Below are 12377 nucleotides of genomic sequence, written 5' to 3'. Positions count from 1 at the left end.
TATCAGTGTCCAGAAAGGAGGATATTTATTTTTTAAATGTTTATGTTATAAATGTTGTTGTCAGTAAATAATCAAGTCCCTTCTTCTATATGTCTGATTATAAAAGAATTTAATTCTTCCCTACACTGATCTTACAGTTTAATGAATGGAGGAAGGAAGGGTACAAAAAAGTGAATAAGTCCAGCTGCCCAATTGAGCACTTCTCTATTGTATACTGTTAGAAATGGGATGATAGGCCAAGCAGGTGGGTGGCTCACATCTCTAATCCCAGCATTTTGGCAGGCTGAGGTGAGAGGATCACTTGAGCCCAGGAGTTCCAGACCAGCCTGGGCGACATAATAACACCCCATCTCTATTTTTTTTTTTTTTTTTTTTTGGAGACAGAGTCTTGCTGTGTCACCCAGGCTGGAGTGCAGTGGCATGATCTCAGCTAACTGCAACCTCCACCTCCCAGGTTCAAGCAATTCTCATGCCTCAGCCTCCTAGGCAGTTGGGACTACAGGTGTGTGCACCACCACGCCCAGCTAATTTTTTGTATTTTAGTAGAGATGGGATTTCACCCTGTTGGTCAGGCTGGTCTCGAACTCCTGACCTCAGGTGATCTGCCTGCCTTGGCCTCCCAAAGTGTTGGGATGAGGAGGCTTACAGGCATAAGCCACCATGCCCAGCCTCTATTTTAAATAAAAAGAAAAAAAAAGGAAATGGGATGCTAAATCACAAGGTATATAACTGTACCCATCATATCTTTGGATCACTCACTGTTTTGTGTCAGGGAATTATAAGTGATTTTTTTTCAACTCTGCTGGATACACTTTTAATTAGTTCTCCTTAATCTTTTTTGTTTGTTTTGTTTTTTGTTTTTTTGTTTTTTTTTGTTTTGAGAAGGAGTCTCATTCTTGTTGCCCAGGCAGGCTGGAGTGCAATGGCGCAATCTTGGCTCACTGCAACCTCCACCTCCTGGATTCAAGCAATTATCCTGCTTCAGCCTCCTGAGTAGCTGGGGTTACAGGCATGTGGCTAATTTTGTATTTTTAGTAGAGATGGAGTTTCACCATTTTGACCAGACTGGTCTCAAACTCCTGACCTCAGGTGATCTGCTCACCTCAACCTCCCAAAGTGCTGGGATTACAGGTATGAGCCACTGCGCCCGGCCTTAATCTCTTCTTAAAAGCTAAAAAAAACTTAAAAGATAATGAAAAATTCAGCTTCAGGCTTTGGCCCAGCCCAGTTGCCCAGTGTGCCATGGTATTATGAAATTTTGCCTCATCAAAATGTAGAAAGAACAAAAGGAAACTTGCTTTTTCACTTTAGTCTGGTTTTAGCATCTCTGTAGCAGATTCTTACTTGGCCCTATACATCTGGCAGTTCATGGTTGAGTAGCATGAGATGGAGCAAAGATCTTGTCCATTAGGGGCTTTCAGCCTCATGTGGTCTCCTATTTCTGAATCTTCCTCAGAGGCCACAGCATATTTCTCACCAATTCTAAGAAGTTGTTACCCTTTGCCAGTGCTGTATTATAAGTTAGTGACTTGGAGCCTAGACTCTTTAGGATGAAAAAAGAGAAAGAGAGTTTTACATAGATATCTATACCTAGTTTATGTCTTATTTTCTTTACAACCTAAGGGAGCTTCCCTACCGGTTTTCTTTACTTCTAGAATTTGGTTTCCTATCTCATAGGCTTTGAGTTCAAATGATAGCTCCACCATTTACTAACTAAGTAGCCCTCTACAGTTTACTCAGCCTCCCTGAGTCTGTTTCTTCTTTGAAAATAATGTTAACACCTAGCCCATAGAGTTACTGAGATTAAATAATACATATACAGTGCTCATACTTATAATTAGGTGTTCAATAGATTAGTTTTCTCAGATTAAAACAGAGTCCATGCATCTGTAGATACTTGCCAGAGCATGGGTGCCTATGGAGTGCAATGTTTTGTCCTATCTGGAGAGGTTACTGTGTGTGTAACTGCAACTACTGTCCATTTCATTTGCTTACTTCTTAATCACAAAAAAAAAAAACCCCTGGGTAAGGTGGCAATATCTAATTGCTTTCATGTGGCTCAGTCTTTGCCTTCTAATGGTAGTCCTTAATCATACCCCTTTGGGCTCTGTCTACTTCTTGCCAGCTAGATTTCTTTATTCGGTCACTTTTACAGCCATACCGACTGCTGAGGGTCTGTTCTTAATTATATCTTCACTGAGATTATGCAGTACTTTACAAACACCCATCAGAATTTAAACAGGATCTTTCTTTTTCCCTTCCTATGCTGTTCTTGATCCCTCTGGTCAGCTGTCTGTCTCACAAACAAGAACTCGGGAGTCCAAAGAAGCTGGAACCTAGAGAACTCCTGACAGCAGGATTCAGGCTTTCCTCCAATTTTCCAGATCCCTTCCCAGAGCTGCCACTGTTTACTTTCTGATTCCCAGAGAGCTTCCTTTCCCAAAGGCCAACATATATTCTACTTTCTGTCAACATTGGATATCAAATGTTATAGACATAGCTAATGCTCTTGGATCCTTTCCCAGTCCTGGTTTCAGCCCCTTCCGATGGCAAGTGCTTCCCTCGTTACAGCCCCTGGCCATGCCTGTAGCCTAGGACTCCTACCACTGGCACAGTTTTCTACTGCCATGTACTGCTTCTTTAGATCACAAATATGTGTCCTGGTGTTTTTCTTTCTTTTCTTTCTTTTTTTTTTTTTTTTTTTTTTTTAGAAGGAGTTTTGCTTTTGTTGCCCAAGCTGGAGTGCAATGGCGCGATCTTGGCTCACTACAACCTCCGCCTCCTGGGTTCAAGCAATTCTCCTGCTTCAGACTCCCAAGGAGCTGGGATTACAGGTGCACGCCACCACTCCCAGCTAGTTTTTTGTATTTTTAGTAGAGACGGGGTTTCACCTTGTTGGCCGGGCTGGTCTCGAACTCCTGACCTCAGGTGATCCACCCACCTCGGCCTACCAAAGTGCAGGGATTACAGGCGTGAGCCATGGCATCCGGCCTTTTTTTTTTTTAGAAGAGATGGGGTCTTGCTCTGTTGCCCAGGCTGGTCTCAAACTCCTGGACTCAAGCAGTTCTTCTGCCTCACCAGTTTGTATTAATGTAAGAGTTACCATAGGGCTTGTTCTGGAACTGGGGAGACGGTGTTGGAAAACAACCTTTCCATTAGTAATTTTTAGTCCCCAGTACCAACAGTGACGTCCTAGTGTGTGAGAAGAATAAAGAGATAAGAAAAGGAGAAAAAAATAAGAAAGAAAAAGAAGGAAAAGAAAGAAAGAAAGAAAGAAAAAAGAAAAGAAGATATAGAACAGCTAAGACATAGGAGTATCTACCCAGGCAAGGGTAATGCTCACCTGTTTAGTTAGGGTAGGCAGAGAAAAGATCCCCAATATGCTCATCCTATAAAAAGCCAGCCTGTTCATGGAAGGCCACACAGCCTGACAGCCTACGAGAATTTTGTCATTGTGGGAGGTCCCAGTGGACCAATACTAAGAATAAAGAAATGTACCTGGGGCTTGAATTCTGCTAGTTGGAAACCAAGGTGAAAGTGAAGATCAGAGATATTGGTTCCTAAAATATAACCCTTTTCCTTTATTTTCTATGGACTGATAGCATCTTTAGTATAGATTGACAGAATTTTTTTTTAAACCATAGCTTTTAAGGGGACTTATGGAACTTGAAGTTTATTACATTTCTGACACTAACATGGTTTTATTATCATAGATTTACACAATTCTAAAGGCAGGTGGGACTTAATTATCTCTTTTGGCTGGCCGCAGTAGCTCATGCATGTAGTCCCAGCACTATCTGTGCTTTAGCTAAGATTCTCTGTGAGACTGCTCTAGCATAAGAAGCATTTAGAGCATTAATGGAGTGTAAGTCAGAAGGCATGAAATATTCCATCCCATTCTACCTGGTGGTAAGAACTTAGGTCATTTAAACCCTTTAGCCTGGAGAGAGGGAGAGAGAAAGAGATTATTATTATTATTATTATTATTATCATCATTATTATTATTTTGGGATGGATTCTCACTCTGTCACCCAGGCTGGAGTGCAGTGGCACGATCTCGGCTCACTGCAACCTCCGCCTCCCAGGCTCAACTGATCCTCCTGCCTCAGCCTTCCAAGTAGCTGGGACCACAGATGCACGCCACCATGCCGGGTTAATTTTTGTATTTTTTGGTAGAGATGGGGTTTTGCCACCTCTACCTCACCCTCCCGAAGTGCTGGGATTACAGGCATGAGCCGCCACTGACCCAACTTTTTTTGTTGTTTTCAATTTTATTTTTGAAACAGGGTCTTGCTCTGTCACCGAGGCTGGAGTGCAGTGGTGAAATCATGGCTCACTGCAACCTCCACTTACCAGGCTCAAGCAGTCCTCCCACCTTAGCCTCCTGGTTAACTGGGACTACAGGTGTGCACCACCACACCCAGCTAATTTTTGTATTTTTTTTGTAGAGACAGGGTCTCTCCATGTTGCCCAGGGTGGTCCTGAACTCCTGGGCTCAAGCGATCTGCCCACCTTGGCCCCCCAAAGTGCTAGGATTACAGGCATGAGCCCTCGTGCCCAGCCTCAGCCCAGTGTTTTGATACTGGCTTGTGTTCCTTGAGTATACATTAGCTAGTTAGAGTAAGAGGAGTTGCCCCAGTGGCCAAGAGTTGGTTAGACTTAAGAAGGCTTGGAGATGTTTAGCTACATGGCCTTCAGCAACAACCAGAAATAAGGCTGAGAGCATGAGCCAAAAAGAGAAGAAAATTTAGGGCAACAAGAAAGGGTGGAGGAGACATAAAGGAGAATACGTGTTTACATCAAAGTAACTAAAGATTTCAGTCTTTATGTCTGTATATAAACAAAAGCAAAGATGCAGGGGTGAGGCTGGAGCTCCTGGGCAAGCTGTGTTGCCTTGGGTTTATCAGGAGGGACAATCTGAGCATTTTGCACAATGGAATCCTTCTCTTTTGCTTGCTTCATTCCCCATTCCAGTTTTTTCCCCCTCCTTTTATTGTCTCTTCTTTCCCTTTCCCATTCCCACCTCAACCTATCTTTCCAATCCCCAAAGAACAGAGCAGTTTGGTTGGTATAGGCTAGAAGATAGCCTTTTACCTTCTGTGTGGTTTTCTGTGGAGTCTCATGGCCTCGTGAATGGAAGAAGCTTTTTGTGAATCTGGGATGAAAATTACCTGTGGCTTAAGGGGAAGAAGGAAGAGGTATTTTCCTTAGTCTCAATACCCTTTTGTGTGTAGGAAAAAGGGATGGTCCTGGCGGCCTAGGTAGAGGTTATACGTATTCTTTTTTCCCTGTAGAATTTTGCACATTGGTCCTTAGCTATGCTATCCTTTTTAGGATGAAGAATGGTGTTTTCTGAGGAAGAGTTAGGCCAGCCCTTGGAGGCAAGGTCTGGGCCCAGAACAGAATGGGAGAGAAGGGGAGCCTTGAATAAACAGCAAATTATTAACTGTAGGCCTTCTTTAAAAAGGCTGAAGACTATTTTGGTTGAATTTGGATCTAAAAGATTGTTGGTGGAACTTTCTGTTTTATGTTCCTTCTGTACCCTTCTACTTCTTTTCTCCTCTGCAGAGTTGAAGGCGTGACAGTGAGATATTGAGGGCCTCCAATTCTTTTTCAACAACATTCAACTAATACTTAATAACTGCTAGGTGCTAGGGACACAAGGGTGAACATGACAGGTGCAGTCCCTCCTTCCATAGAGCTTACAGGCTAAAAGAAGATGCATATGAATGAAGGCAATTTCAGAAATCTTGCCATAGGGCTTTGATGAGGAAGAGCAGCGTCTATGGGAACACAGTGTAGGGACCTAAGCTGAAGGCATTGCAGGGGAGGGGAAGGGGGCTTAGAAGCTGGAGACAGCACACCTGTATCATTTAGGGATTACCCAGTGAAGCTCTAGCATGGCCACACTCTATGATCATTGCTACCACCTGCTGAATATTCCTGGCATAAGATGCCAGCATTTTTGCCTTCCTTAATTACTGGGTAGTTACTAGGTTTAGGGAGCTGAGATTCCTTGGGGAGTAAGTGGCAGGCGGGAAAAAAAAATATGTTTTAAGACGGCCAACCCAAATTACAATTTTGTTTTATTAGCTTGAGGATTTAGATGAACGTCTATCACCTTAAGATCTCTGGGGCTTAACTGTGTTCCCGTCACTGTGCCTTTTGAGGGCAGTGGCATGTTTTACCAAGAATTGTCCATTTTGCTACAAGCTGAGATGTACTGGGATTGGGCTCTTCCTCGGTGTAGCAGATTGAAATTTCTAGTAGTATTGTCAATCTGGAAAAAATTGAGTACATATCCCAAGTAAATGTTCACCTACAAGACTATTGCCTTATTATTAATACATCTAACACTTTTATTTACATAATAAGATAGGCAAACATATATTTTCCTCACTCTAACAGATGGATGCATGCCCCCCGCTTAGAGACCGCTGCTCTAAAGCACGGTGGCGTTAGGGGGATGTGGAGGACTAGGTGAGTGAAGATGGGATGGAAGAGATGTGAGAGGAAGATGGGCAACTGGGTTCTTTGAGATTTTCTTCCCTATCTTTAGAGCTTATAGTCTGTTCTGGAATATCAATTTTTAGGAGCTCCTCCACTTGAGGTTAGAAGCATAACCTCTATTTTCCTCTTTCTTTGTGCCCTCTGCCCTGTAGCCATCATCTCTTGCCCCAACTCTACTAAGGATGGCAAATAAGTGACCCTAATAACAGTGATCTGGGCATGGCCTCAGAGATTAACATTCTGTGGTCCACTCTGCCTACCAAATTTTGGGCAGATGGATTAGCACTAACTAATTCACGATGTGAGAAGGACTCAAGCCAAAAGTGTCCTCCCTCTGCCCCTCCCCATCCCCCACCGCAGGGAACTCCACTTTGCATCCTAGGAGTTCCCTGTCTGGTTTGAGTTTCATGCCTAGGGCTGAATTAGGCCTCTTGTAGGCTGTGGGTTCTCTCTTCCTAGCCCAGCCCAGGCTCTGCCAGTTCTTTTCTACTTAGCCCTCCTTGCCTAGAGCTGGGCTTCTGGGTTCACTGGCATAATGCTGTCCAGCTGGGGTCAGAGGGATCTTCACGAGGAGAGTAGCTAAGGCTTCCCCAACCTGGAAGCAGGAGGCTTCCGCTTCCTGCTTTCTCTCCTGGAGCCCTTTATGCTCCATTCCTTTGACAACTCAGCAGCAACTGTTGCAAGTTTTTTGGGGGTCTGATTTGGTTTTTAACCTTCTCATTCTTGGCTTACATTGGACCATTAGCTGTTGGTGGGAAGAAAAATAGCATTCCCTCCTTGGGTGAAGCAGATACTGCATCTACCGAAAGTGGGGCTTTCATTCTTATTATTTAGCTCCAAGGTGGGAATATGACACCAGATGGAAGCACATTCATGAAGTACAGAAGGTGGCAGAGTGGCAGAGCAGAAAGCTAACTAGAGAGCTCTAGGGAGACTTTTTTCCCTGGGCCACAGTTGCTGTTTTCAAAAAAAGGCCAAGAGCAGGGGGCGGGATAAAGGGAAGCATGCCCTGAGGAAGCGGCCCACCTTGGGAAGGGTTTTGCTGACCAGAATGAGAAAAGAAGCATTGTTCTCCAAGTTCATCATCCTCTGGCTGTGACCTTGAATCGACTGCTTTATCTCTAGGAGCTGGAAGTCTAGCAGATAGGGAGCAAATCTCCAAGCCGTGGGTGTATTAAACTGGAGGTGCTGAAGCAGGGAAACTGCTGTATACTCGGAAGAGTAGCATTCGGTTATTAGCCAGAGATGGCTAGATCTTGCACGGCCCTATTTTGATTTTAAGTTACTCCTCCCCCTCAGTCCCCAAATCCAGGGTTGTTGGGGTTTTTTTAAATTAATTTTAACTTTTTTTTTTTTTGAGATGGAGTCTGGCTCTGTTGCCCAGGCTGGAGTGCAGTGGCGCAATCTCAGCTCACTGCAAGCTCCGCCTCCCGTGTTCACACCATTCTCCTGCCTCAGCCTCCCGAGTAGCTGGGACTATAGGCGCCCGCCACCACACCCAGCTAATTTTTGTATTTTTAGTAGAGACGGGGTTTCACCGTGTTAGCCAGGATGGTCTCGATCTCCTGACCTCATGATCCGCCCGCCTCGGCCTCCCAAAGTGCTGGGATTGCAGGCGTGAGCCACCACGCCTGGCCTTTTTTTTTCTTTTTTTGAGACAGGGTCTTGCTCTGTTGCCCAGGCTGGAATGTAGTGGTAAAATCACGGCTTACTGTAGCCTCAACCTCCTGGGCTGAGGCCATCCTCCTGCCTCAACCTCCTGAGTAGCTGGGACCACAGGCACACGCCATCATGTCCAGCTAATTTTTTTTATTATTTGTAGAGACAGAATCTTTCCGTATTGCCCCGGCTGGTCTCGAACTCCTGAGCTCAAGCTATCCTCCCACCTTGGCCTCCCAAAATTCTGGGATTACAGGCATGAGCCACCAAACAAAACCCAAATCCTTTTAAGGAAGGACTTAAAAGGTATTCTGCTGTCTGTCCTTCTCAAGTTCCAAAAGAGGACAGCCTTCAAATCAACCCAGAGAAAATTCTCCCTGGTACTATATGAGTGGGAGAAGATTCTGCTGCCTCCTTTGGCAAGGTGTCATAACTCAGACAGCTGGGAAGTCCCTCCTGATGTCTACCCTAGCCCCACCCTTTCTGGGGCTGAGCTGGTTCTGATAAGTAGTGCCTCTGCCGATGTCATTGGCCCTTCCCTGCTGGAGCTAAGCCACTGAGGGTTGGGCTGCATTTCTCCTCCCAGGCCCTAGGTCCTGCACACTCATGGCAGACACAAATATTCCACTGCTGTTTATTCCATGTTCCCACCCAGCCTGGGCAGGGGCCGTGCACCTCCCCAGCATGGGGTGGGGGTGATGACTTCACAGCTAAACATTCTCTTTGCCTCTCCCAGCTCATGTGTTCAGTCTGGTTCATAGGGCCAGAAGTACTCCCACTCTGGGTGGGGCTTTCTCTCTCATGTTCTTGAGGACAAGATTTCCCCTCAGTTTCCTGAGGAATTTCTAGGGGAAACCCTTTTCCTGTGTTTCCAGCATTCTCTCCCTGCCAAGTTTTCCTTCCCCTCTCCAGGAGGTTGTGTGAGTATCTGAGAAACCACTGCAGAGATCAGGGCCTTTTAGAGCCTTTTCCCAGGCTGGACAAGTATTTGTGTGAAATTACAGCTGCTGAGATCAGGGCCTGAAAGACTCTCTAGGGCAGAAAGAATTGGAATGGAAAGCCCAAAACTGGGGATTGGCCGAGCTCCCAGTCCCACATGGCTTTCCCATGCCTCACCACATGTCAGAGAGGATTCCCAAGGCTACTACAGCTAAGAGCCTTGACCTGCCCCGCCTTGCTGCAGGGCATACTGGGAACTGAGACAGCCACTTGACTTCTTAAGGTTGCTATTGTACAAGCTCAGGGTGACTTAAGGTGGAACACATAGATGAGTAGAAAATGGCAAAAAAAAGAAGCAAGCAAGTGACTTTGAGAGCATTTAGGTAAGAACAAGGCCTGACTTTTTATGTTTTCCATAGTGTATGTCACTTCATTTGCTTGGGTCCAAGAAAGGCCATAAGAAAGGTTTTATTGAGTACAAAATTCATAGGTTTGGACTCTGATGAACCTGATGGCGATGTTACCATCCCTGAGGCCAGGAAGAAAAAAGACAGGACTAATCCACCCCAATTGTAGACAGTGGGAACAGCGCTGGCTTGCTTAGAGGTACAGAGGAAAGCAGCATGCAACCCTGCCCTGTGGTGAAGGAAGTAGGGTGGCCAACCATCCCGGTTTGCCCGGGACTGAGCGGGGTTCCCAGGAGGCAGAAACTTCAGTGCTAAAACCTGGCAAGTCCTAGGCAAACCAGGACAAGTTAGTCACACCAGATTGAAGCCTCAGCTGAGTGCAGCTGCCTCCATGCCCCAGTGTCCTCTGTATCTAGGTTGGCATCCAGTGGCCCCCTGTGGGGTGGCATAGACTCTGCCACTTAATAAGCTCAAGTAGTCATACCCCTGCCAGGCCTTAGTTTGCTTCTATGTCAAATTGGGTTAATAGTAGCTACCAGGTAGGGGTTTGTGATGCTTGAATGAGAAGGCATGAATGTGCCTGGTGAGGCATCTGGCACATAGTAATCACTTAAATGTTAGCAATCTTAGTTATCACTCATTCATTCAGTTCATTCTACAAATTTGTGTGTGTACAATGTGCCGGGCAATGCTGTAGGCCTGAGGAACAAAGATAAAAATCCTGCCCTTGTGGAGGAGGTGGACAAACAATAAATGAATGCGTCCTATTATATGCTAGGTGAGAAGACCTGTGGAGGGAAATGATTGAGCAGGATGAGGGGGATCAAGAGTGCCAGGTAAATACAGTGGTCAGGGTAGGCCTCACTAAAAAGAAGATGTTTGTACAAAGACCTGAGGGAGGTGAGGAAGTGAGCCCTCTCCAACAAAGAGGAATCTGGGCAGAGGGAACAGCTTGTGCAGAGGCCCTGATGTAGATGCCTGTCTAGTGCGTTTAGAGAACAGCAGGCAGGCTGGTTGGGCCAGATCTCAGTGAACATGGAGAAACTAGTAGGAGATAAGGACTGGGGGGCTGGGGGAGTCATAAGGGTCCTGGAAGCCCATCATTAAGTCCTTGGTGCCTAGTTTTACTCTAAGTAAGAGCCAGAGGGTTTTGAGCAGATGAATCGCATGTACTGCCTTGGATCTTAAAAAAGATCATTCTGGCTAATACATTGAGAAGAGACTAAGAACAGGAGAGGGAGGGTGGAGGCAAGGAGACCAGTTAGAAGACGATTGCTATAATCCAGATGAGAGAGGATGGTTTAGACCAGGATGATAACAGTGAAAATGGAAAGTGATTGGACTTTAGATATATTTTGAAGCTGATAGGATTTCTCAACTGCATGATATAGGAGATGGGGGCTGGGCATCAAAGATGATTACAGGGTATTAGCATGAGAGCAGAGAGGGACAGGTAGCCCTGTTCTCTGCCCCACATATGTCCCTCTTTTTGGGAGGGAGGGTTTCATTAGGCTATTGGGGTGCACCTTATGATCTTTAATATCTGATGTCTTGGTTTGCCCTCATAATCATCTACTAAACCTTGGTAAGAAGGAAAGGGCATCTCCTCCCTTTACATTGTGAATCCTGCTTTTTTGAGAAGTGTCCCAGGTAGATTAACAAATTACCAGCACTCCTGCCAGCAAGCCTGGCTCTCCAGCACAGCAGACCCAACTTGGCACAGCCTTGCCATCTCTGGTCCCTGGGGAGAAAGGACCAGCAAGGCCCTGCCCCTTTGGCAAGTCTGCCTCTGCCTGTCTGGGGCTAAAGAGTCCCTGCCCAGAACACTCCTTTCCCAGGCTCTGGCTTTCCCTCCTACTGGGAACCTGACTTCTCAGGCTGGTGGGGGCAGGGAGTCTCTGGGGAGCAACCCAATTTGCTTCTAGAGGTTTGGCCAAACCTCACAGCTCTGCGGGGCTCAGCTGTGCCCCTAAGCTGGAGGCCAGGGTGATGTGCTTGGGCACTGGGAGTCAGGAGACCCTGGATAAGCCATCAGGCACCACTTCCCTAACCAGCCCCTGTGTCTCTCTCCTAAGCACTAGCAAGTGAATGTGGTCTCAAAAGAGGGCCCTCACACCCCTAACTGCACAGGTGTGGATGCTAGTTCATCCCCTGCCCCCCCACTTTCATCTCCTACCCCCCACATCTACCTTCCCAGACAGATGAGTATCTTATGTATGTCTCCTGATGCTTTTTGTTTTATAGGATAGGGAAATGGAGGCCATCCCAAACTCCGCAAATAATGCTCCCTTGGGTACCTATTTTCCCATTTTCAAAATCTTTATCTGTCCAGATGTCTTCCTCAGGTCCTAACCCAAATCTCTCCTTTTGACACTTAAGGTAACACTCCTGGGTTCTTTTTTGAGACAGAGTCTCTCTCTCGCCCAGGCTGGAGTGCAGTTGCATGATCTCAGCTCACTGCAACCTCTGCCTCCCAGATTGCAATTCTCTTGCCTCAGCCTCCCTAGTAGCTGGGATTACAGGCATGCGCCACCACACCCAGCTAATTTTTTGTATTTTTAGTAGAGACGAGGTGTCACCATGTTGGCCAGGCTGGTTTCAAACTCCTGACCTCAAGTGATACACCCACCTTGGCCTCCCAAAGTGCTGGGATTACAGGCATGAGCCACCACGCCCGGCCCACTCTTGGGTTCTATTCAGTGAAGATTTTCAGTGAAGAGTAGACATTTGCCTGTATACCACGTCTGCATTCCTTCCTCAGCAACAGAATAGCCCTTCACATTGACTGAAGTGTAAAGAAGGCCTCTGGCATCCAAGTCCTTTGCCTCCGTTTTGTCCCTGCAGCCTCCATCATCCACTTCT

At 46.1% G+C, this 12377-nt stretch overlaps 1 protein-coding gene across 12 annotated transcripts in view; it reads left to right on the top strand.

Annotated features, from left to right (window-relative positions):
• The window catches only part of ATP2B4 (ATPase plasma membrane Ca2+ transporting 4), a 117265-nt gene that overhangs the window by 57382 nt on the left and 47506 nt on the right, over positions 1-12377 (top strand). The window lies entirely within an intron of this gene.

Source organism: Pan troglodytes, chromosome 1 (genome assembly GCF_028858775.2).
Source record: "Pan troglodytes isolate AG18354 chromosome 1, NHGRI_mPanTro3-v2.0_pri, whole genome shotgun sequence".
Classification (NCBI taxonomy): Eukaryota; Metazoa; Chordata; class Mammalia; order Primates; family Hominidae; genus Pan; species Pan troglodytes.
Note: the sequence above shows the minus strand (reverse complement) of the source record. Positions and strands in the feature narration are given on the sequence as shown.